Genomic DNA, 27,802 nt, shown 5'->3' on the forward strand with positions numbered 1-27,802 from the left:
ATTGCCTAACTGATTGCTGACAATCTGACCTGAAATAAGTAAGAAAGGCAGAATGATGCCTGGTTTGACTTCAGTTGGGAATGTGGAAGACAGCCAACCTTATTTTTGTAGTGTGCACATTTTATGCACATCTGAGAAACACTGAAAGAACTTCATACAGCTTGTGCTGTGGCACTAGAAATAACTTTTTTAGTTAATAAGCCCACTTCTAAATATAGAATCTGTGAATAATGAGGATCAACTGTATTTGGTTAGAATATAGGTGAAAAACTTAAAGTGTTTTTGTGCTTGCTAGGCAAATGCTCTATCACTTGAGCCACATGCCTATCTCTTTTGATTGCATTTTATTTATTATTATTATTTTGTGTGTGGGCCTATGTGCTGTCCCTGTTGAAGGCTAGTGTTCTATTACTGAACTACAGCTCCATTTCTAGCTTTTTGTAGTTAATTGTAGGTAAGGGTCTCATGGACTTTCTTGTCTAGTCTGGCTTTGAACTGTGATCCTCAGATTTTAGCCTCTTGAATAGCTAGGAGTGTAGGCATGAGCCACTGGCACCTGCCCGTTTATTTTATTTTTTGAAATAGGATCTAATTTTGCCTGGGCTGGCCTTGAGCTCATGTTCTTCCATTCTGTGATTATAAGCATGAAACACATCACCCATCTGAAGTGTGCTTTTAGTGGATGTTGACTATTTAGCATTATTAGTTTGAAATTATTTTATCATTAAGCTTAATTTTATATTGTTTTTTATATGGAGTCATCCATCGAAATCCATGGGTTATTATTGGTACCAGGACTCTCCATGAATACTTACTTGTGCAAAAGTCACGTACCTAATGAAATAGTGTTTGTACATATTATATGCACAACCTACTGCATCCCTTGTTATCTCTGGATTACTTATGATATCTAAATTAATATAATGTTTTATTAGTCATTGCTATATGCTATTGTCTAATGCATAATGCCAAGAAAAACCTCTAAACATGTTCAGGGCAGGTGAAATTTTTCTAAATATTTTAATACATACTTTTATTGTAAATATAGTGTACAAAGGAGTTACAGTTACGTGAGTAAGGTAATGAGTACATTTCCTATCGAGCATTGTTATCCCTCCTTTGTTTTTCCCTTACCATCCCTTTCATCCCTACTTCCCCAACTTCTCCCTCCCCTTTCAAGCTGTAAAGTTCATTTTCAACTCATTGTTACAATGAGTCAACCTGTATCCTTATTTCAGCATTTTATTATTTCCCTTTCCCTCCCCAAATTAGAAAAATGTACATACAAGATGCAGGGCACCAGAATAAAATACAGTATTTTGATACATGATTGGTTGAGTCTAGGATGTACATGGATCCTGCATACTCTTAGGCCTGGTTGGACCTAGTAGGTGAGACATTTTCATTAGAAGTCAGAGATAGAGTAAGAGATAGTCCACGCCTCCTTGTCACTTCTATTACAAGTATAAAAACATTAGAAAAAAACGTTTAAAACACTATAATAAGTGCAATGGTGCATGTATGAATAAAAAGTCAGGGAAACAGCAGTTAAAGCGTCAGAGACCTGAAGTTGAAATTAATGGAGGAATTAGTAGAAGTTGTCTAGGAGAAACAGGAGGAAAAGCCGAGAAGGAAGATGAACATCAGAAAAGAGTTAAGAAATGGTGTTTGTGGATATGGAGCATAAGAGTCTCTTTCCATGGAACAGAAATATGAATCATCAGAGGTTAGAGGCAGTAGGAAACGGCTGATGTGATGAGTTATATTTTGTGCCAGGACTGCATCCAGTAGCCTAAACTGCTGGTTTTGTGCTTTTTCTTTGGTACTGGGCTTGAGCTTGGGACCTGGAAAGCTATCTCTTAGGTTTTTCCACTCAAGGCTGGCACTCTACCATTTGAGTCACAGCTCCACTTCTAGCTTTACAGTGGTTAATTGGAGACGAGAGTCTCATAGACTTTCCTACCCAAGATGGCTTTGAACCTTAATCTTTAGATCTCAGTTTCCTGAGATCCTAAGCTTATATACTCATCTTTGCTCCTGATTCTCAAGGATTATAGGCATATAATCGATCTCTTGAGTACTAGGATTACAAGATTGAGCCACCAGCTCCTGGCTTGTGCCATTCTTAAGGTACCATTGAGATATCCTTATTCATCTCTCTAAGAAGATTGTCAGAAGTACAAACAAGCAAGCATACTATTTTTTATAAATATGACCTTCTCTTATTCTAGTTTATATAAAAGTATAATTTATTTGCAAACTTAGATATCAAAGTGATTGTTAGGACCAGTTTCCAACTTTTATCTCACATCTCATGTTGTCATGCTTAGGCTAAGAGCTGCTGTATCTCCCCCACAATCCTGCCTTGTCTAATCTCATCTCTTGTGTGTTGAATCAATCACTCACCCCCATTCCTATATTAAAGTCTTATTCCTCATCATCTCAGTATGTGATCATATTTGGAAATGGGTTGCTGCAGATGGACCTGAATAAAATGTGGTCATACTTGGAAAGAATGGGCCCTTTATCAAATATTACTAGTGTCCTTTGAAAAGGAGGAAATCTGGACATACACAGAAGGAGAATTCCATGGAAAGGCAGATTCATGCAGCCCAAAGCCAACTAACTTGCAGAATGAGGAGGCTGACCTGGAATAGATCCTCTCTGGTCCTTTCAGAGGAACCATGGCTCTGCTGATACTACATTGTACACACCCAGCCCCTAGATTGTGAGATAGTGAAATTGTATTATTTATGACACGCAGTTGATAAAACTTTGTCATGCCATGTTTTGTTTTTACCATCTTCACTCCCATGATAAGTCATTATAAGCCTACTGTTTTGCAGGAAAAATTTCCAGAACGTGTGTCTTCAGAACACTAGACCGTAGGGAGGGTCTGCAAAGAATAGATTTTATGGCCAATTGCTTCCTGGGTATCTATAACACACTTTAAAAAAAAAAAAGATGTTTCTCAAGATTCCAAAAGCCCAGAAACTAGAATGTGTGAGCACAGCAAAAAATATTTTATTATAATATCTCCTGAGACTTTTACTCCCAGTACAAATAGCTCTACTGTAATAAACAGCTGTCTTCCACATTTTGTCATTTGATTTAATAAACATTCTATCCCAAAGCAGTTCATGTCATGAATATCTGTTTTAAATGTAACATGATTTAAAAGTTGGGACAATGTGAACAACCTTTATGAAATGTACAGTGATTTTGCTTTCATTCAGCTCTGTTTTTCTCCCTGGTGTAACCATAGATGTGGCATGCAGTGTTCTAAAATACAGAATTACATTACCAAAAGACAACAGTTTTTACTTAACGAGTAATTTTCCTCAATTTATTTCTGTAAATAAATTGGAAAATTGGAATCATTTTTGGGTGGTTACATTAGCTAATTTCATTTTATAAACATTGCTTTAAAATAAGCACATTGTTGGAATGAAGCTCAGTGTCAAGTTTTCCTTTCTACAGAATAGCTTCAAGCACTTGCTGATAATTTTGTCAGTGGTGATTCTGATTATTAATAGAGTGCATGTGAACATTTCATTTTACATTATGTTGGAGTTGAACGATCTTGTGTGTATGTGAGTCATCTGTTATATTCTATTTGCTCATACTAATTGCTAATTTGCTCCATTGCCATTATGTTGATTGTGTGGCAACTGCTCTGCAAATGGCTCTCCAGCCTCATCAACACAATTCTGAATAGAATAGGCAGGCAAGCATGACTACGTAAACACAAAAATAACATTCAGCAATGACAACCCTTCTTTAAATAAGCCAGGATCCAGGTTTAGGGGATAGATTTTGTATTTTGAAAGAATAATAACTTTATGTAAAATGTTTATCCAAGAAATAAGGAGACACCCTCAGCTTTGAATTTTTGTTCTTTGTAGGAAGGATTTGGCTCATGGAGGCAGTAGATTTGGGTATAATTTGAGCAAAATGCATTGCTAGTCATTGCCCATTCTTCATTTACGTTATAAGTGAGATAGTTTTAAAAGAATGACCTGTACATAGCAAATGAAAACTAACAGAAAATAATTTCTAATTCTCTGCTTGACCCTGAGGGATAACTTGATTGTTAACAGGAATGTCTCAAAGAAAATAAAACAAATGGCATCTAAAACTCCTCACCTTTTGTACAATACTACTATTAACTCCTTTTGGGGAAGAAAGAGCCTCAGAAATAATGTTTGCGCTAAATCTATCACTACAGGTCTGGCTCCCAGGTCTAGTACATTGTTTTATTTATATACATATATATATATATATATATATATATATATCACATTTTCCTGATCCATTCATCTACTGAGAGGCACATGGGTTGGTTCCTTATCTTAGCGACGGTAAATAAGTAGTTGTAGAAGGGAGTTGCCATTTAACAAAGCAATGTATAAATGCAATATCCCCTGGTTCCAGTGCAATATCTGACTACTGAGGCTTTATGCTATGCTTCATGCTGGGTTTGTTATGTCCTTTAATCAATTTGTTCTTTGCATTGCTACGGAAGCAAACCTTCTAAAGTACAACTACTTCTAATCTAATTGTCAGGGGTGTGGCAGTGTTGGAAGGTCAGCCTTCTGGACTTCTAGCAGATTCTCACAGACTCTTTTTATGTATTTATTTATTCATTTGATGGTGTTTTTTTGGTAAAATTAGTGTACAGAGAGGTTATAGTTACACAAGTAAGATAATGAGTACATTTCCTATTGGCATTGTTACCTCCTTCTTTGTTTTCCCCCACCATCCCTTCCCTCCCTACCACCACAGATCCCTTCTCCCTCCACAAGTTATAAAGTTCGTTTTCAACATAGTGTCTTGTACATCACATTGTTACAATCAGTTATGTTTATCACAACATTATTTACCGTAGCTAAGATAAGGAACCAACCCAGGTGCCTCTCAGTAGATGAATGGATCAGGAAAATGTGATATATATATATATTCTTTCCACCAGAAAGAATGACATTGCCCCATTTGTTAGGAAATGGAAAGACTTGGAAAAAATTCTCTCTCTCTCTCTCTCTCTATAGATATAGATATATCTATATATCTATATCTATATATAGATATATATAAGTGAAAATACCGTTACAATTACACGGACAAGGTAATGAGTACATTTCTTATTAAGCATTGTTGCTTCCTCCTTTGTTTTCCCTTCCCATCCCTTCCCATCTCCACCCCCCACCGCCCCCGCGCCGCCCCACCCCACCCCGCCAAAGTTGTGAAGTTCGTTTTTCGACATAAAGACTTGTACATCTCATTGTTGCAATGAGTCCACCTGTATCCCTATTTAAACAATTTGTTTTTTCCCTTCCCCTCCCCAAATTACACCAACATCAAATACAGTGAAAACAGGGGTTATACCGTGGGGGAGGGACTTACAAAGCAACAAAGAAATCATCTTATAAAGATGCTAGAAACAATAACAAGAAAGGAAAAAACATTTGAGTCCTTATCTTGGGGTTCATTTCGCCTAACATCAACTTATCTGATGGTTTCTGCTTGTTTCAGACATATGCTAGTTGTTGCAAATAAGGGAAACCATGGGACCTATATTTCTTTGGGCCTGGCTTACTTCACTTCATATAATTTTTTGCAAGTCTTTCCATTTCCTAACAAATGGGGCAATGTCATTCTTTCTGATGGAGACATAGAATTCCATTTGTATATATACCACATTTTCTTGGTCCATTCATTTACTGAGGGGCATCTGGGTTGGTTCCATATCTTAGCTATGGTAAATAATGCTGCAATAAACATAGTTGTGCTGGTAGCCTTGTATGGCCTCCTTTGTGATCATTTGGGTAAATGTACAAAAGTGGGATTGCTGGGTTATAGGAAAGCTCTATGTGGAGTTCACTAGCCATACAACGGACAACAGTCTCATATCTAAAATATACCTGGAACTCAAAAAATTAAATCCCCCAACAACAAATCCTCAAAGTAACAACTGCCCAATAAATAAGTGGGCTAAAGACTTAAAGAGAAACTTCTCTGAAGAGGAAAGAAGGATGGCCAATAGACACATGAAGAAATGCTCAACCTCCCTAGCCATAAAAGAAATGGAAATCAAAACAACATTAAGATACCACCTCACCCCAGTTAGAATGACTATAATCAAGAACTCTAATAAAAACAGATGCTGGAGGGGATGTGGACAGAAGGGAACCCTACTGCCTTGTTGGTGGGAGTGTAAACTTGTCCAACCACTTTGGAAAGTAGTATGGAGGTTTCTCAAAAAAATTATATTAAGTGAAGTAAGCCAGGCCCAAAGAAACATAGGTCCTATGGTTTCCCTTATTTGCAATAACTAGTATAAGTCTAGGACAAGCAGAAAAGGTCAAAAGCTATGTGCATATGACTATGTAAGATGGTATTAAGTGACATGAACCCCAAGGTGGGAACACAACTGGTTTTTCCTTTTTCAGACTCTTCAGCAGAGTAGCTGAAGGTTTTATAAAGCAGATGACTCAATGAGAAAGCAGGAACGTTACTTTGCCCATCAATTTACATTGTAATCTTATGTTGGTAGGAATAAATTCAGCATTTTTTAACCTTACCAACCTATTTTTACAAAAGAAATATGTAGTGCCATGTTATAATGCACTTGTTGAACAAATTAAGTAACTTTTAGTTTGTATTAGATAGTGAATAAACAAAAGGAATTTTGTAGTGGATGTGTGTGTATGTTTGGGATAGAGTATTGGCAAATACTTGATAGAAGGCATAAAAGAAATCAAGGAAAAGAAGAGAGAAGGAAGAGATAAAGTGGTAACTACAGGAGGAAGTGGAAATAGGATGAATGAGAAGAGACGGAATAAAATGGTATGTGTATGAAGTTTGTTTATACACAATGAATTTCCCTTTTCTCTTTCCCCACAATAAGTATTGAAGAAATCTATGTTTCACTGTTTCCCTTTATTCATTTAAAATATGTCAAAAAGTCAAAAAGCTGTATAACTACTATATAAACTCACTGTTTTTCATGATCATGACATTTGCATATCTCTGACTCTGTGTCTCTTTCTCTTTCTCCTTGCCCCATATTCCTCTCCCAGTATACAAGCATTATTTGCTAAACCATTTGAAATTGAGTTGTAGGCATGAAAATGCTTAGTATGTAACTTCTAAGATTAAATGTTCTCCTATATAACCCTAATTAAACATGAGAAAATCAGCAGTAGTTCAAAAATATCAAGTTATGGCTATCGCATATTCAAAATTTTCCACTAGTCCCTAAAAAAGCCTTCAATAGCTGGTTCTTTTTATTTAATTTGTGAGCCCACTCAAGATTTATATCTTACATTTGATCATTATATCTTTCCCCATGAGAACAGTCTTCAGACTACTTGGATTTTTTTTGAGGTATTTATAACAATTAACAAGCAGAATATCTTATCATCTAGATTTATTTGAATGCTTCTTTAATGATTAAAGTTAAATATTTTTGGCAAGAATTCTAGGTGAAATTGTGTAATTTTTATTGGTTCACATAATGACCAGATGTACAATTGTCATTTGATCAAGTTGTTGAATGCCAGACTGCACCATTGTAAAAGTATATTTTCCTTTTTAAAGTTAAAAGTAATTCATGAGGCAGGACCTTAGATGCTTGTAAAAATTCTGTTTTCAACATTTTACCCAAGAGTTTTATATGGTAGATGAATTGGTTATTGCACTGGAACTGTAAAAAAAAAAATCTAAAATCTCTGTCATTCTTTCTACATTTATTAGCTGGTATAATTGTTCAAAGAAAATTCTTTCTTTCAACAGTTTCTATGCATTGCCCTTCTGTGCAATTATGTCTAGCAATTAGGAGCTCAAACTATGCAAAACATGTCTAATTGATGTCAGCAAATCACACATAAATAACATTTGCCATATTAGCTACATATACTTATATATCTTACAATATAGTAACGTTAACTATATTTACATTGATGTGCCATAGATATCTAGAACTTCTTCATCCTCCATAACAATAATTCTAGAAGCACCATATTGACTCTCTTCACTTTTCCCCTCTCCTCCCAATCCATGACAAACATTAAGTGTTTGTTAGGGAGTTGGTTTTTTTTTTTTAAGTTTGGCTACTTGGATGCTTCTCATAAGTGGAATCAAAGAAATTTTAGGTTTTATGTTAGTTTTAATCCTTTTATTACTGGTTTATTTATCAGTTAGCATAAAATATCCTTAAAGTTTAAGCCTATTGTAGTAATAGGATTTTCATTTTTGGTAAGACTACTACTATGCATGTATATATACAAATCTACTTTATTCTTCACTTATCTATGAGCAGCTAGTGCACTTTGCTTTTTGACTATTCTGAAATAAAGTCACTCAAATAAATATTTGAAGTCAGTCGAATAAATATTTAAAAGTAAGAATTCAATTATATTGATCATATGATCATTTATTGCATTTTTGGGAGCAATCTCCATATTATATTTCCAAGTACTCAAGATATTCAATTACACATCCTTTAGGATTTCTGTTTGTTTGTTTATTGCCCATCCTAACAGACATAGTTGATGATTTTATTGTGGTTTTGCTTAATATTTCTCTGATAACTAGTAATGCTGAGAGTCTTTTTATGTTTGTTGTTTCTATATATTGTCTATACAGGCCATCTACCTCTCTGTCTATCTATCATCCATCTCCAAGTTCTTTGCCTATTTCTAAATGGGCTATTTGGTTGCACTTCTTGTTGTTATTGTTGTTGAGTTGCAGAAATTCTTTTTATATTCCAGATACTAATATTTTATCAGATATATGGTTTACAAATACTATCTCACATATCTTTCTGTAGAAGTTTTTTGTTTGATGTAAATAAACCTATTTATGTATTTTAGTATTACTTTCTTGAGATTTTTGAGTCATAGCCAAAATTAATTCCCATTTCAATGTCATAAAAATTCTCCCTATGCCTTCATTTAGAAGTTTGTAGTTTTGAGTTTTAAATGTCATAAAACTATTTTGAGCATTTTTATTTATGTAGTATAAAGGACCAACTTCATTCATCCTCCATTTCCCCAACACCATTTATTGCAGACTGTCTTTTCTCTATAATTGGTCTTACTTAGCTATATATGTAATAGCTTAGTTCTGGGTTGTCACTTCTGTTCTACTGAACCACATGTCAATGCTTATGTTAATATTATACTATTCTAATTACTATAGCTTTGTGATATTTTGATGTTAAGAAGTAAAAGGCCTTTAGCCTTTTCCTTAATTTTTAAAATTTTTTGAGTTCTTTCTTTTGCATTGTGAAAATACTGTACAGAGGGGTTACAATTACATGGGCAAGATAATGAGTACATTTCTTATCAAGCATTGTAGCCTCCTTCTTTGTTTCCCCTTCCCATCCCATCCTCCTCCCCCACCCAACCCTCCTCCCCTCCCACCAAAGTTGTGAACTTCGATTTCGACATATGACTTGTACGTCTCATTGTTGAGTTCTTTATGCTTTCTTTTAAATTTCAAATTTTTTGTCTATTTTTCTAAGGATTTCAAGCAAATGTTGAGAAGAACTATGCAAACAAAATGATTCTCAATCAAATATGGGATGCAGGAATGTATGATGAGGCAAACAACCGAGCTAATGTTCAAATAAATGTAATGGATATCTTATTTTGTTCTTCCTCAGATTATCTCAGTTTACCTGTTTCATTCTGTGGTGCCTTGCTTTACTTGACCTACTGCAGGCACACATACCACACACACACACACACACACACACACACACACACACTCACACACACACACACACACACACACACACACACACAGAAATTGCTACTTTCTCTCCAAAGTTCATTACTTTACCAATGATACATCTCTTTCCAGGTGTTTTTGATGGTCAGTGTTCTGATTACATTATCTCTATAAAGAGTCCCAAAAGAACTTCATCTACTTAGGGCAGTACTTCTCATCCATTTGTATGATCTTGCTACCCAGGGTTGTTTCTTAGTACTTAGCATATCTAATTGACTTTCTGGTCATCTTACTTTCCTCCTGAAGCCTTTTCATAGAATATACACAATTCCTATTCTACACCAAGTATTTGCCTATAGTTGGAAAATTTTGAAGGAGTAGCCAAAGGACAGATTGCATGCAGTCTTGAAAGACATGGTGAAATATCTGGATTTTTAAAATTCTATATATCATAATACCTCCAAACTCTAACAAGTTAGGAAACATTAAGGTTCCATCCTATCACCTCTGTCCTTATGAAGAATAGAAAAACAGAATAGCAGATAGAACTCCTTGACATGAAACATAGTATGGAAACATTTAAGAAAGAATGAACCATGATGCTTTAAGAAATTTGAATTGCATTCTATCTGAGAAATGTCCTGAGATAACCCATATCCTAAAATATAACCAGCTGAATACGGCGTTACTGTAAGTAAAATTCCTGTTCATTATACTTGCTAAAGATAAAAGTGATAGAAGCCAGATGCCATTTTCAAATCCTTTAGATCTAAGCTCAAGCTGTATATGAGAATACATATCTGTATAAAGGAAGGAGAGAAAGATAGGACTATCTGGTGAACCATGCAAAGCAAATCCATATAGAAATGAGAGGCTTATAACAAGTGACTACCTACTTCTATAAATGTGAAAAACATAAGACACCACTAAACAAAAAATAGTAATAATTTTATGGATTAATAAATTTTAAATAAGAATTCACTCACATATTAATGTACTGTGATTGACAAAAGTGTTTCTGATATGAATTGTTTTTTTAATCGCTCTGATAATATAATAAACTGCTAAAAAGGCAGGAGTAAAGGTTTCTATACTGTAAAATACGATCTCATTCAGGTTAAGATGGATTTCTCTAAGAAATATGAGTTATAAAAATCTTAACTTTGACAGTTTTAGGATCTTGGAATTGCAAATAAAGGATTGCAGGCATCTATTTTATGTGTAACTGTCCATCTACAATTACAAGAACCAGTATTTTTTAAAGCAGTTACCAAAAATGGATTTTGGTAGGACTTTACAAAATTCTTCAAATATTCTAAGGAATCAGACCCCAGAGAACTTGTATTTTCTGACTTTGGTGTAAAAAAAATAGAAGCTATTAACAAATGGATACCTGCAAAAATTCAACAAACTCCTGTGAGAAAAGCCATCTTTTCTATTAAAGTGGGTTGCTTAAAAGTTCCTGCTTTGGCCTAGTTGCTTGGCTCTCATTGATTATTCTGCTAATACAATGCCAGCAGGAAAGGGACGAAATGCTTTGGAATAAGGAATGTAAGGATTTTTTTTTTTTTTTTTTTTTTTGTCGGTAATGGGGCTTGAACTCTGGGCCTAGGAGCTGTCCCTCAGCTCTTCAGCTCAAGGTGAGCGCTCTACCACTTGAGCTGTGGCACCATTTCTGGTTTTCTGGTTATTTATTGGAGATAAGAGTTTTATGGACTTTCCTGCCCTGGCTGGCTTTGAACTGCAGTTCTCAGCTCTCAACCTCTTGAGTAGCTAAGATTACAGGCATGAGCCACTGACACTGGGCTGGAATGTAAGGATTTTATCCTAAGTGTTTGCCCCCAAAATAGACCAAGAATTAAGATGTACCTCAGAAGACACACCCTGGATTGTAAAAGAAATAGCAAAGGGTGTGGGTATGTTTTGGAGATTGCTTGTGTAGTAGTAATCTTATTTCAAAGTCTTTGAACATACATACATCTTAGCCAATTGTGAGCCGATTGTGAACTTGAGCTCAACCAATAGGAGCAGAGGGGCAGGGTCAGCAGTATTAGGGATGAATAGGGAGCAGACTACTTGCTGGGCAAGCTTTCCTGCCAGATTTGTGGCTGATGGCACATCATTCTGTGCAGAAGTAAAATTTACCTTGCTTAGGCAACTCTGATTTCCTCTCTATTGTTGTGACTGGTGATTCTTGGAGAGTGCATTTGTAATGCTCACATGTTTGGAACTAGATAATTCAATAACACTTCAAAAGAATAAGAAATTATAATTTCTCTGTATTCCTAAGTACACTACGCTGCACTGTATAAAGTATTATAAGCATTAAAAAATGAGCTATAAATTACACTAAAAATTAAAAAGAAGGCAGGTACTAGTTGCTCATGCATGTAATCCTAGCTACTCAGAAGGCTGAAATCTGAGGACTGAGGTTCAAAGCCAGCCTGTGCAGGAGAGTTTGTGACTCTTATCTCTAGTTAATCACCAAAAATCTTGTAGTGGAGCTGTGGCTCAAGTGGTAGAGCACTAGCCTTAAATAAAAGAGCTCAAAGTCCAAGCTCTGAGGTCAAGCCCCAGGACCAGTACACACACACACACACACACACACACACACACACACACACACACACACACACACACACATTCTAAAATTTAAAAAGAAAATGTTGCAAGGAGAAAAGAGAACAATAAAAAAAAGATGACACAGTGGGAGATGGAGAACCAGCTAGTACGTAGCCCCTGCTCCCAGCTAAGCAGGGAGCATGGCTAGGTTCTCTAAGTGGAGTGGAGAAACAGCTTTCTGCTCTTTTTGTTCTGCCAACATTACTTGTTACCCACAAGGAGAGGCAAGCAGTATATGCTTCTGTGAGAGTTTGGCTTTGACCTTCTTTAACCTTCAGTGGGAAAGTCAAGCCTGCTTTCCATGTGGTTTGGCTATCTGTTGTCAAGCCTGAGTGAGTACTACTGAGGCACCTCTTGCAGGATGCAGGGGATATGGTAAGGACCCCAAAGTGTTCCCAATGTCTGAGATTCCTCAGTCATCAGCCTCCTTCTGTCTACCATTAAGATCACTGGGATACTTGACAATATGCAAGTATGTTATACACAAGAGAGAATTCCAGTAGTGTAACTCCTTTGAACAGCTAATTTATAATTTAACAAAATAAATACCAGGAAGCTGAAATATGTGTTGTTGTAGGGAGGCAGATGAAGGGGTGGATGGATGAATGGAGTGAGGTAGGTAAACTTAGTCTTAATAGTCAATGTATGTATGAAAAATAGAACCAAGTCATTTGAGGGATAGTTGGGGTATGGGCAAGATGGGAGAGCATGATGGAGCCCGTAACATTGACCAAGGTGCATTTTACTCATCAACTGACACGTTGAATTGAAACACCTTTGTGCAACTATTGAAAGATAATTTTTAAAGATTGTTATTTATGTTTTTATGATAATTCTTTTAAAGATGTTATTTATATCCAGAAATCATAGTTGTGGGAGGGAAGAACTTTATCTTGGCAGAATTGAAAGTTTCCCAAGTATGGTAAAAAAAATTGTTAGGGAAAATGTGGACTGTTACCACACTCCTTTTTCTGTGGTATAAATTGTTGGGGAAGAGGTTTCTAAATCATGCTGATCTATTAATGTTTTTAATGAGACAAGTCAGCAATGTTATTTTTCATGTCCTAAATTCTCCAGGACCCAGGCTCTCCTAATAAAGAAGGGACTCTGTTGGAAACGAACATAGGGTATTATCCTATGCTTAAGAATATTTCTGCGTTTAGATCCTTTCTTACCCTGGAGTTAATTTTATTTTTTATTTTTTAATATTTTTTTGTGCAGATCCTGGAGCTTGAACTCTCCCTGAGGGTTTTTTTTTTTTTCTCAAGGCAAGCATGCTACCATTTTAACCCACAGCTTCACTACTGGCTCTGAGGATTAAATGGAGTTAGAGACTCACGGACTTTCCTTCCTGGAATGGCTTCAAAACTTGATCCTCAGATCTCAGCCACCTGAGTAGCTAGGATTACAGAATTGAGCCATTGAATTCTTTCAGGAGATTTGTCAAGTCTCATGCAATAAGACTTGTTTCTGTTAACTACCAGTGCTTCTCAGTCATTGTCTACTGATGTATTTGGCAATGTATTTTTTTTTAATTGAAGGTGTTGTCCAGAGCATTAGAGGATATTTAAAGACACCCACCCTATACCAGTAATTACGATCTTTTCCATACTGCTGTCTCCTGCAGGTGTAACAACCAAAGTGACAATGTTGACAAATGGCCCTGAAGGGCAAACTTACTGGGAAGGATTCCTGTTTTTCAAGTACCTTCACCATATCTGAATACCATGTAAGTCCAGGATATTGTCCTCTTTTTAATGAATTTTTCATAAATTTCATTTTCACTGTTTGGGACAATAATTTATGAAGCCTTGCTATTATTCCTTAAATATTTGTAGAATGCAGTAGTGAGATTATTTATATAATCTTCTTACTTGTTAGTGGACTATTCAGGTTTTCTGTTGCTTTATGATTCAATTTTGGTAAAGTGTATCTGTCCAGGAATTTATTTCTTTTAGGTTATCACATTTATCGTAATAAGTCACAATAGTATCTAATAATCCCTATTTCTTTGGTGTCTGTGATGTCTTCCTTTTCACCTTTGATTCCAATTAATTGATTTTTTTCTTTCCCTCTTTCTCATTGGTTAACAGCTTATCTATTTTATCTTTTTTAAGTTCTTTACTTCATTGTGCTTTTTGTGTTTTTAAGTCTTTATTTCTGCTCTGATCTTTATTATTTCTGCCTATCTACCAATTTTGTATTTGGTTTATTCTCATTTTTCTAGTTCCTGAAATCTAGCGTTAGATTGTTTATTTGTAATCTGTTTTTAGTTTTTAATGTAAGTATTAACTTCTATCGACTTGTCTCAGATTTGCTTTTACTGTATTGTGTAGCATTTGTTGTGCTGTAACTCTGCTTTTGCTTGTTTCAGGGAATCTTTTCATTTCCTTCTTTATTTCTTCCTTGATGCAAAAATAATTTCCAAAATTTGGGTTGTTATTGATTTCTAGTTTTATTGCATTGTGGTTGGGAAAAGATACTTTATATGATTTGTTTCTTAAAATTTATTTATTTATGCCTATATATGATCTATCCCAGATAATTTTCCATGTCCTGATGAGAAAAATTCTTTACTGTTGAATAGAATTTTTTTAGATGTCTATTAGGCAAGTTTTATGTAGGATGTAGTTTAACTCTGTTGTTCTTTATTTTCTGTCCCAAGGATTTCTTCATTGTTGAAAGTATAGTGTTATTATTGTATTGGGAGTCTATCTTGTGTCTTATGTCTACTATTATTTAGTTATACATTAGATGGCTTTAATTAACATTGAACATATGAAGTCAGGTGCCAGTGGCTTATGCTTGTAATCTAAGCTATTTAGGAGGCTAAAACCTGAAGACTGTGGTTCTAAGCCAGCCTGGGCAAGAAAGTCTGTGAGACTCTTATCTTCAATAAACCTCTCAAAAACTGAAAGTGGCACTGTGGCTCAAAATGGTAGAGTACTAGCCTTGAGCAAAAGAGGTCAGGGACAGTGCCCAAGCTTTTGAGTTCAAGCCCTACAACTGATGATATATATATATATATATATATATATATATAGAGAGAGAGAGAGAGAGAGAGAGAGAGAGAGAGAGAGAGAGAAAGAGAGAGAGGGACAGAGAGAGATAGAGACAGTGAAAGAGAGCTCAAGAGCATATATAGTCTCTGTCTATATGTATATATATAGAGAGAGGGAGAATATGTATATTTTGAATCATTTTTCCTTTAGGTATACTGACCTATATACATCATGATATAATGACCTTCCTTGTGTCTTTTTTCTATTTTAAATTTTAATTCTACTTCATATTATTATATGTAAAGCTATGCCTGCTTTCTTTTAGATCCATTTCCATAGGAAATATTATTTTACTTCTTGACTTTTAGTCTATACATGCCGTTAGCACTGAGTGAGCTTCTTGTAAGTAATGTAGAATTAGACTGTGCATGCATCTTTCTTTTTTATTTCTTTTTTTCTTTTCTTTCTTTCTTTCTTTCTTTCTTTCTTTCTTTCTTTCTTTCTTTCTTTCTTTCTTTCTTTCTTTCTTTCTTTCTTTCTTTCTTCCTTCCTTCTCTCTTTCCTTCTTCTTTCTTTCTTTCTTTCTTTCTTCTCTCTTTCCTTCTTCTTTCTTTCTTTCTTTCTTCCTTCTCTCTTTCCTTCTTTCCTTCTTCTTTCTTTCTTTCTTTCTTTCTTTCTTTCTTTCTTTCTTTCTTTCTTTCTTTCTTTCTTTCTTTCTTTCTTTCTTTCTTTCTTTCTTTCTTTCTTTCTTTCTTTCTTTCTTTCTTTCTTTCTTTCTTTCTTTCTGCCTTTCCTTCTGTGTTGGTGATGGAGGTTGTGCATACCAGTTCTGTGTTTTCAGTTTTTAGCACTTCAGTTAGACTATTAAATGAGGTCAGGGTTCCCTGAAAGCATTGTTGTTTATTGGCATGTAACATCTGTAGTGGAAGGATTATTGACTTATCCCAGTCTCCCTAAATTGGTCTTGTTTGTTCTTTCCTAAACATTCTAAACAAGCTGTCTATTTTCTCTGAACCTGTGGTCCCTTCTGCTATTTTAGCACAAGGTGGAGCATGGAGTGACTATATATCTGCTATTGGTAGGCTGATGGTTTCAGTCTGTAAAAGGTGCCCAGATTTGTCTCCAAACACAAGTGAGGTGCTGTTTGTAATTACTGAGAGAGTAGCTAAAAAAGACAGTCTATTACACAAAGGATGAGGTAGGCCAAGACTCCTTGTCCAAAATCACCAACTTACAGTGAGTCATTGCCTTATTCTGCCTGGATGCGGGAAGAATCACCATGGTGGACTAGTTCCAGGCTCTTATGTCATGTCTATGCAATGCCCATGGCCACCAATGACATCAAAGTATGTCAGACTTTGGACTCCAAAGGCCTTTGTACCAGCATAATACTAAGGTAAGACTAAGGCCCATACTGCCACTGACCAGAATCTGTAATCCCAAATCACTGTACCATGGAGTAAATAAAATTAGGTGAATAGGAATTGAATAGACTAGGGTTCTGTGTCTCCTGACAATGAGGAAGATCCAGAGGCTCGGTCCACTGGTGCTGGATTTGCCCAGTATTAGGTTTTACCAACTCAATACTGAATTCCAAGGCACAGTCTCCTTGGTAAATGGACTTTTGTCTACATAATGTTCCCTGAGATTGGGTTATTGCTGTTGAAGGTAGCCCGGTGGCCACCAAGGCGGAAGTCTAGGCAGGTGGTGCCTGAATCTCAAAGCCACCAGAACCTTCACAATCTCAGGGCTCTATTGAAGTCTATACTCCAGTGTGGCCTTATAATGCAAGCTTAGATTCCGGTTCATTATTTCAGGACATACATCTTTCTCTGATTCTAGGGAAGGGACAAGATTCCATTGCTGAGCAGGACCAGCTGTAGCTGTGCTACCTGAGCTTGAAGGCGTGGGTGGAGTAGAGTCCCTTGGCCATTAGGCCAATACTAACCTGGGTTACCTATGAGGTTGACAGCCATAGGGATCTGTGAATTTCAGAGATGGGGTGCCCTAGGCCCACACCAAACTTGGTCAGAACTCTAGTCTGTCTCACTGAAGGTCTTGGAGCTCCATCAGAGAGCTCTGGTACTTTTCTCCCTCGTGTTGCATCTTGTCTAGTGCCCCAGAATCACGCCCTCAAAGAAAACCTTGGTCTAGCTTCATGCTCTACTCCATAACCAATGATTCATGATCCCCTCTTTTGTGCTTAAGGTTGGAGAAAATATTGTGGAAGGAGTCAGAAGTTAAACCATGTCTCAGTGTGTTGATACTAAACGAGGAGGAGGGATCCTTTGACTGCGCCAGGCACCTGTTATTACTGTGGTGGGTCTTATGCTGGGTTTTACATCGAAGTCCTGGACATAATTCCTCTCTCTTCTCCAAGTAGGAAGAGTCTCTGTGCTATTCAGCGTTAGAGGAGGGTGACACTGGAAACTCTCTCTCTTTCCTACCTTCTCCAAATGGCATTTTCTTTTTCTTCTATTAAAGCCTGCTGCTATGGGCTCTCACCTAGCTTCCTTAACTCTTGCAATTTGATGCATGAACAGTTGTTCAAACTGATATTACAGTGGGGTAAACGTGGCAAAGGGTCTTAGCTGCCACTGCCCTCTTCTTTTGCTATTTTACTTGTAAACTTAAATGGGTTATGAAAGTTCCTTTTATTGCCCCAAAGAATTCTATTCATACTTTTTGGTATCCTAAAACATTAACATCATTGTAAATCAATGCACTTAAATTGAATTAAAATATGCTTACATGGAATATAAAACCATAAACACAATGCATTCTAAAATGATATGCATAAAGTAAAATGAAACATATGGAAACACAATTTTTCCCACATGGTTACCTAGAATAAAATATAGGTGTCACTGTTTATTCTAGTTTTAGTAGTTAAGCCATTCTGTCTTGGCAGAGATTTGGCTAGGGGATAAACCTGACTAGCAGGCAGCAAACCCTTGAAATCAAATCTCTTGACTATACAAGTCAAGAACTTTGACACCAGATCTGGAAGATGAGTTGTAGTCCAGTTTGGGGGACAAATAACTCCAAAGTATGTGGAGACGTATATTATATACTAATCCAATATATGTAACACTGTGATAATGTATACAATGTATATTATACAAATGTCCAGGCAATCTGTTATTTCTGAGTAGCTAGGCAGATAAATAATGATTCTGACATACTTGATATAGGATGAAAGTAAATACAAAGGTTCTTTATAGGAATTTTCATATAAGCATCATTTTTATGAACTGGGATCTAGCTCCTATGGGATTAGAAAATCGAAGGGTCAGATCATGGAAAGTTGTGGGTAATAGTTTATAGGGAAGGAAATCTGTGAGTGGGAACAACGAATAATATTCTGAATACAAGGCATCTTGATCAATAAATGGATACATTGAATTGAAACCCCTTTGCATGACTTAAGGATAGTAACAAAATAAAATAAAAAAGAATACTACTCTGAAAGCAATGTAAATGCCCCATTATAAAATTATGTAGTCCAAGTAAACCTATTATTGACTCATGTGAATTATTGAAGATTTTGTAATTCCCCATGATTGTATTAAAGATTGGGTTGATGTCAGATGCTGTTGGGAGCCAAAGGGGAGTCTCTCAGCATGACAGGCTTGACTATCTCACTGGAACATCTTGAGGCTGTTTACAGAATCTGATCTTTTCATCCTGCCCCAAACAAACACCCTGTAGCTGCTAACGACCATCTTTTCACACTGCCCTAGGCAAACATCCTGCAGCTGCTATGGCCAATGAAAAAGCTTCCTTATTCTAAGCATATAAATACCCCTGTGTGAAAAACAAAAATTTGCAGCTTGATCAGAATCCTTGTCTTGCTGTCATTCTTCGTGTCTCTTGTCCCTTCATTCCTTCTCGCTTAGGTTCATTGCCCTCGTTGAAGTCCTGCGGGTCGGGACAAGATGCTGGACCACTATTAAATCATGTTGCCCCTATCCATGTACAGATATGCCCACACAGCGCTGTAAAAGAAAAATTGCAAGGGCAAGTTAAATGCAATGGGAAGAAAGAATTTATTTAAAACTATTGCAGTATGGTACCTGTAGTTAAATAACAATATTTCCAAATAAAAAATGTTGAGCATAGAAGTTAAGCAGGCCCACAACAAAAATAATTACTATGTTAATTAGCCTAATTTAGTATTCCACAATTTATGCATTATAGATAATTATATCTGTCAACTTAAAAATAGATTGTATCTAGGTGTTATGTATGGCTTGTCACTGACATCTTAGCTACTCAGCAGATCTCAGGTACTCTGAAGAGCTCATTCTGAAGTCAGCTTAGGCAGGAAAGTCCATGAGACTCATCTCCAATTAACCACCAAAGAACTGAAAGCGGAGCCGTGGCTTAGAGAACTAGTCTTGAACAAAAGAGCTCAGGAACAGTATCTAGGCCCTGAGTTCAAGCTTCAGGATGGCCACAAGAAATAAGTAAATAAATAATATTTAAAAAGGTTATTGAGAGGCTGGGAAGGTAGCTCAGTGGTAGAGTGCTTGAGCCCTCTGGGTTCGATTCCTCAGCACCACATAAGCAGAAAAAGCCTTAAGTGGTGCTTGGTTCAAGTGGTAGAGCGCTAGCCTTGAGCTGAAGAGCTGAGGGACAGCGCTCAGGCCCAGAGTTCAGGCCCCACTGAAATAAGGGAGAACTAAACTCCACTGAAACAAAATGTAAGGGAATTTTCAAGCTTGAGGTGAGTTAGTGGAAAAGCCCTGAAGGGCTTAGGGTGGGGTGTTCAGCAAGATTAAAGCATTTGTGTTTGCTAATTGCTGTTTCCTCTGGAAAGCCAGAGCTGGGAACTCTAATTTTCTTGTTTACATTTCAAAAGGATGCCTTCAGGTCTCGGAGAAAACATTCCTAGTTTGCCAGATTGGTTAGAGGCTGAAAGAAGATTAACATTTCAAAGAGAAAGAATTCACACCAAATTTTCTAATGTAAATGCTCTGAGGAATAGAAAGTCTGGAGCTAGCTGTCTCGGAGAAATCTGTATAAAGTTTAGCCAGAGGGAAACATTAATGCAGTCTTAGAGTTATGGGATGGGCATACTCTATTATATAACGAAAATGAATCTTATGAAGAAGACATTTTTATTGCTTTTTTAAAAAGAGAGAAATTAAATGGCAGAGAGAGACTAACCTTGTTACATATCATTACCATACTGAGTTGAGCAGTATTTGAACCCAGGTATTTTCTGACCTATTTATAAGGAACAAGTTTTTGATATCTTATATGAATCTACAGTACAAGTAATGCTCACCTTCAATAAAATAATGCATAAACATTTTATCACTTAAAAATAATTTAAGTCAGGTGTCAGTAACTCTAGCCTGTAATCCTAGCTACTCTCAAGAGGCTGAGATTTGATAACTAAGGTTCAAAGTCATCTCTAGGAAGAAAAGTCTGTGAGACCCGCTCCCCTGACTAAAAAAAACCTAAAACCAAACCAAACCAAGACGTAACAAAAACCAGAAGTAGAGCACTGGCTCACATGTTAGATCCCTAGCCTTGAGCAAAATAAGCTCATAGACTACACCCTGGATGAGAGAGGGGAGGGGAGCGAGGACATGAATCCTGAGATCCTGAGCTCAAGCTCCAGGACCAGCACACAAATCAAAATTCATTTTTTAATGACTCCTTAATTGTAGTGCATACTGGCTGTGTATTCATGAGTTCTTACAAAACCTGCTTCTACCTAGGAAATCCCTATCTTCAGCATCGGAGGACACAGGTTAGGATTCTCTAGCATGTTGCATTTTCTTACCCTGTAGATCAGAAAAAGTTGATGATGACTTAAATAAGAAAAAGAAAAACCCTATTCTGCTAATATAAATATGTGTCTCATTATAAGCCTATTGTAGGCATCCAGCGATGATTGCTTGCGGCAGAGCATGCTATTAACTCGCAGAACAGCATGGATTTCAAGCAAGAAAATCTAATTATACCTACAGGCACAATGGTTGCAAGCAGACTGACGTAGATGGTTCTCCATCCAACATCACTATTGTATTTCATGGGGCAAATGAGGAAGTGCAGCCAAGATGAAGATAATTTTCCTACAAACGCTCTAGAATAAACACATTTTTCCTGTTGTCTTTCCATAGTTATTTAAATAGAAATAAAGTGAGAGGAAAGAATAGAACTCCACAATAATCGTATGCTCAAGCGTATGTTTATTATGATGTTACCTAATTCTTGGAGTTTATCATAAGAGGATACTTGTTTTTACCCAATATGCTATTGTTAGGTCTTTAAAAAGAGGTAGCCGAGTAAGAACAGCGCCACACACGTGGTATTCAGGTAAGGAGTAGGTTTATTCATTGTTTGGGCTGGCACCAGGCCTTCTTGGTCCTCCATGTGGTGGGGAAAGGCCTGGGAAAGAGAGAGAGCTGGGAAAGAGAAAGAGCTGGGAAAGAGAGAGAGCTGGGAAAGAGAGAGAAAAGAGCTAGAAAAGAGAGAAAAGAGCTAGAAAAGAGAGCATCTGGGAAAGAGGTGGGAAAGAGCAAGCTAGGAAAGAGAAGAGAGCTGAAAAGAGAAGAGAAGGAAAGAGCTGAGAAAGAGCTAGAAAAGAGCAGAGAGAGGGCGTCTGGGCCTGGGCTAGGCCTTATCTAGGGTATGGGCAGAGAAAGGTGTGGCCACATCAAATTCAGATGTGACCTCTTCCAGGTGTCACAGTTGCCTAGGTAACGCAGGTACTGGATGGAGACTTTGCTGCTAGGAGGAGGGTGGAGTCTGCTCGCCATCCAGGAGAGGACCTTACAGCTATATTGTGAATGATGCACTTGAACACAAAGATTTAGACCCCAGACCCAGTCCTGGGTTTCTGCTTGTCAGGTCTGGCCACTTGTCCTTATGTAGCAAATATAGAGATATGGCAAAGGTCAGCGAAAGGAGGTTTATTACATTGATACTTATGCCATGGGAAAAGAGCACTTCAGCCCATTTTTGGGGTACAGACATGAACTACAGGTTTAAATAGACAAAAAAAAAAAAACTCAGGGAAGGAGAAGAGAGGTATACATCATGATTAAACAGTCCCAGTCCCAGCCAGGGCATGGCTGGCTATAGCCTCAGTGATTTGTTCTTCCAGGTTTTGCATAAGTCCTTAGAAGTTGTTTCTGCTATCGTTAATTGAGAAGAGGGAACAAATCACTGGAGCTATCTTTTGGTGGTTGTTTTTGATGAAGCAGGTGATGTCAATCAAGATACATTGTATTTATAGACTGATTTATTGAATGGTAACTCCCTTGTACAAGTACTTAAAGATAGTAAAAATATAATTTAAATTCCCAAAGACACCATTTCTCATCTAAAGGAGTTTGTCTTTTGTCATGGGATGCTTCTCCATAAATGCCGGCCGTTCTTGCCCTAATTCCTTATGAATGCTCCTCCATCCATCAGTTGTAAGGTGACTAGTAGGAGAAGAGACCCAGGGCAAAGAAATGATACCAAATGAAGGTAGCGATGTCAAACTTTTATCCTTCCTTTACTTAATTAATGGGCTCAAATAAAGAGCTAGTGCTTTTCAGGAAAAGCAGCTTCTGAATATCCTTCATATCCCACATCAGAACAATACCAAAGCAGATCAGTTTTATATTCTCTCACAGAAGTTCAGTAATTAAGACGGACATGGGCTGGGAAGGTGGCTCAGTCGTAGAGTGCTTGCCTTGCATGTATGAGGCCCTGGGTTCGAGTCCTCAGCCCCACATAAGCAAAAAGAAGAAAGCCAGAAGTGGCGCTGTGGCTCAAGTGGTAGAGCGCTAGCCTTGAGTTGAAGAGCTGAGGGACAGCGCCCAGGCCCAGAGTTCAGGCCACACGACTGACAAAAAAAAAGGACATAAACACTTGACATTCTAAATAAGGATAAATAACCCAAATCCATTTTCATCTAATTTTAGATAAGCACATATAGAACATACCTTTTTTTAAAAAATTACCTTTTATTTTTCTATATTCAGTCTCAACATTGTTTCTCTCATAGATGTCAGTATTGAAACAGATCCTGTTTTATCCTTGAAAGGACATTTCCTCCCACTAATCCACCTTCTTTCTTTCTTTCGTTCTTTCTTTTCCCTTCCTTCCTTTCTTTCTTTTTTCTTTTTTTCTTTCTTTCCTTCTTTCTTTCTTTCTTTCCTTCTTTCCTTTCTTTCTTTTTCCTTCCTTCCTTCCTTCCTTTCTTTCTTTCTTTCTTTCTTTTCCCTTCCTTCCTTCCTTCCTTCCTTCCTTTCTTTCTTTCTTTCTTTCTTTCTTTCTTTCTTTCTTTCTTTCTTTCTTTCTTTCTTTCTTTCTTTCTTTTCCCTTCCTTCCTTCTTTCCTTCTTTCCTTCCTTCCTTCCTTCCTTCCTTCCTTCCTTCCTTCCTTCCTTCCTTCCTTCCTTCCTTCCTTCCTTCCTTCTTTCCTTCCTTTCTTTCTTTCTTTCTTTCTTCTTCTTTCTTTCTTTCTTTCTTTCTTTCTTTCTTTCTTTCTTTCTTTCTTTCTTTCTTTCTTTCTTTCTTTCTTTCTTTCTTTCTTTCTTTCTTTCTTTCTTTCCTTCCTCTTTCTTTTTCTTTCTTTTTGTTCAGTGCTTTAATGAAATGATTGCCGGTTGTGATATTTTTGACTCATGTGACTCCGTTCTTGTATGTTTGCTCTCCATGTGGAACATTAGGGGTATGGCCTGTGGCTTTTTCCACTCTTTTATGTTGTAAATGAACAGCTTACACACTCATCAGCTGTGGCAAAAGCCTTTTCTAAAGAGCTGCCAAATCTCCAGGCGCAGATCCAATGCAGTGCCCTGTGCACAGCACACACAGGGAGAATGGGAAGCCGGGCATTGGGAACTCTGGGAAAAGCAGAGGCTACCGGGGACCCTGGGCTTTTGACTCCTTAGAATAAAGGAGAACCACAGTAAACAGGGTTGAAATGGACTCATCTCCACATCCCAGAGAACTAGCTCATGTTCAGATCTTGTTTGCCTTTTCCGTTAAAATATAGATGGCATCTTCGCTACTCAGAAGGCTGAGATCTGAGGATCATGATTCAAAGCCAGCCTAAGCAGAAAAATCTTTGACTCTTATCCCAAATTAAGTACCAAAAAAGCTGGAAGTGAACCTGTGGCTCACGTGGTAGAGCACTAACCTTCAGCAAGATGTTCAGGGACACTGCCCACACCCTGAGGTGAAGCCCCAGGACCATCACCACCACCACAACAAAAATAGATGGTTAAAGATCAGACATCTGTATTTTAGCCATTTTGGCCATATGTAGTCATTTAAATTTTAGAAATGATGTTTATTTTAGTAATCCTGAAAACTGGACAGAGATGTAGATTGGGCTGTTGAAATCAGCTTTCTTCTTTATATGCTAAAGGGTTTGAGATAGAGAGCTCACAAGGATTTTACAGAATACATCCATACATTTATTTTATATGGAGGAATATAACTCTGGGATCTGAGTCCTGATTTTTTTTTTTAATGTGTGGGGTATGCTGTTTCCCCCCACCCCACAGTGAGCTTCTGTTTTTACCCTGTTTCCTTCTTTGTTTCTGAATTATGGTATTTGTAAGGAATAGAAGGCTTAATTCTGTGTTGTTGTAAATAAATTACTTGATATTGTTCATATTACATTTTATTCAGTTTTACATCTGTTGGAATTTGGTATCTGAGCATAATGTTAAGCCCAGAACAAGCAAGGAACCTATCCTTTATCATTAGTTTATCTGCAAGTTATATATATGTATATATATGTATATATTTAGAGTTCATTGTCACTTAAGTGTATCTCTTGGCAGAGGTCTTATTCTAAAGAGGCTTATCCTAAACTAGGAAACGACACTGTCATATTTCATGACTTTTCTATATCAGCGTGATTAAAGTAATTATTGTATCTATTGTTTACATATTGATTTACATTGTACAGATAAGCTCAGGTGGTTCTCATGATCCTTTTGTCTCAGGCGTCCTAGTGCTGTGCTTTCAGATGTGTGCTACCATGCCCAGTCATACATTAATTTTAAGTCACTTTTCTCTTTGTTGTATTTGTGAAGCTGAACAGTTTCCCCTTCTATTTAGAAATTAGAATACAGCATAAATCAATATCCTTATCCATAAAAGGATCAAGTTTTAGAATGGAAATATTTTCTCTGTGTTCATTTTCATTCTGGCTTGCTTCTCTCTTTTCCTCCTCCCTTCCTCTCTTCCGTTTCTGCCTCCACTTTCAAAGAAGTTTTCAAGTCCTGTATCTTCTCCATTCACAGTTCTCATTCTGTTCTGTATCATTCCTACAGCTTTTCTCAGACTCCTCCTGCTGCTCCTGTAAATACCCAAGGTGTGATTTTATATTATTTTTCCTTTCCCATTCATTTTAGAGACAGCTGCCTGTATCACTGACAATAGAAAGTGATGCTGGTCCACAATTGTCATGTAAATATAACAATTTGCAGTGGTTGACCGAAATACACAATTTAAGTCAACATTAAAAGCTCAAAATCATCTTTTATATTAGCTTCTTCCATGTTCATCCTTCAGATTTTCTCTGAATTGGAAAAGTCAGGTTAATTATATCAATTATTATTGTACCAATTATAAAATCGCTGCACATTTGGTTGTTTTCTACTTTATTTCTATCTTTTCTTATGTGTGTATGTGTGCCAGTATTGGGTCTTGAACTCAGGTCCTGGGCAATGTCCCTTAGCTTTTTTGCTCAAGGTTGGTGTTTTATCTTTTGACCACAGCTCTGCTTTGGCCCCTTTGGTGGTTAATTGAAGATAAGAGTCCCACAAACTTTCCTGCCCAGGCTGGCTTCGAACTGTGATCCTCAGTTCTCTAGCATTACAGGAGTGAGCCACCAGTGCCTAGCTCTACCTCATTCCTTTATTCAAGTTTTTTTGTCTCTCTCTTGAAAGCACTTCTCATGTCTTTTTTTTTTTTTTAAATCAAATTAGAACTAGAGTTGGAGCTCACTTTGGATACATTCCCCAGATCTGACTATGGTCTTTCAATACTCTACTCTTTCAAAGACGCATCTAATAATACGTTTCTTAATGGTACTTAGAACTCTCTGAACTCTATATTAGTTGCACATGTCCATGAAAACTGCCTTTCTTCTTGGAGATAATAACTCTTCTATTTTATATTTAAAATTGAGAACTGCCTCTTTTGTTATCTTCTGAAGTGTCCACATGGTTAACAGACAGCTAATAAATGACAATACCTTCACAAGGGGGATAAATGAATGAAGAAGAAAATTTTAAATGGTCTTTTAAGGATATTTTGTGGATGGACGTGTGTTTCTCCCTGTAGGTGTCAATGAAGCAAGGAAAGAAGTTTTAGGTAAGACTTGACATTCTAAAGAACAAATTATCTTAACTATAACTATGCTATATCTAATAAGAAACAGAAAATTCTGCTTTCCAGTGTGGTTGGGAACTGAACTAGCCTGGGTCAACTTGAGTTTTCTAAGATTTTTCAGCAGTATTTTGTTGCTCCGTCTCAGAATTTGATATTCTGCCTGAGTTAAGCTTTATTTAAAAAAATGTCATTACAGTACCAAAACAATAGCATTTATAGAAATTTAGATGAACAATGTTAAGCAATGTTAATATTAATATTAAGAATATTATTGTCAGAGGCAAAAAACCATAAATAACCATAGTGTATAAAGCAGTCCTCATAGTCATCAATTTGAAGGCTACTGAATCTACCTGGCTGTTGTTTCTCTATGTACTTAGTGGTCAGGACATAAAGTGAGCTGCTGAACTTGACCCAGCACTTAATGAAGTTGGGTTATTATCACTAGAAGAACAAGATTTTAAAAGAATAAAACTTTTAAACAGAGGAGGTAAATCATTTCATCTTGGAGAATCAGGTTGTACACTATTTCAGCCTAAGATCAACATATTGTATTTGAATTTTCTTTCTTTATGGAATTTGGAGACTAGGGGGACCGTGGCTGTTCCTAGACAGAGGAAGGAACACATCTCATTCTTTATTTCAAGGGAAACATTTGGTTACTCTCACTTTTGTTTTCTGCAGATAGTAGTTTCTAGGTAACTGTTGGAAATATTTAGTGTTTTCTTTTTGCTTCCAGTAATGAGCTCTGAACTCAGGGTTCTGTACTTGCTAGAAAGGTACTCTACTTTCTAAGAGCCCTGCCTCTAGACATTTTTGCTCTGGTAATTTTAAAATACAGGCTTATTTTTTGCCTCAGTAGACCTGTATGCTACTTTTTTTTTCTTTTTTTTTTTTTTTTGCTTATGTGGTGCTGGGGAATCGAACCCAGAGCCTCATGCATTGCAAGGCAAGCACTCTACCACTGAGCCATCTTCCCAGCCCAGGATGCTACTCTTTTTGTATCTTCTTTCTGCTCTAGCTGAGATGACAGGCATATACTGCTACACTTAGATTTTTCTATTAAGATGCAGTTCATGAATT

This window comes from Dipodomys spectabilis, unplaced genomic scaffold (genome assembly GCF_019054845.1).
Source record: "Dipodomys spectabilis isolate Male_0828 unplaced genomic scaffold, ASM1905484v1 ptg000095l, whole genome shotgun sequence".
Taxonomy (NCBI): Eukaryota; Metazoa; Chordata; class Mammalia; order Rodentia; family Heteromyidae; genus Dipodomys; species Dipodomys spectabilis.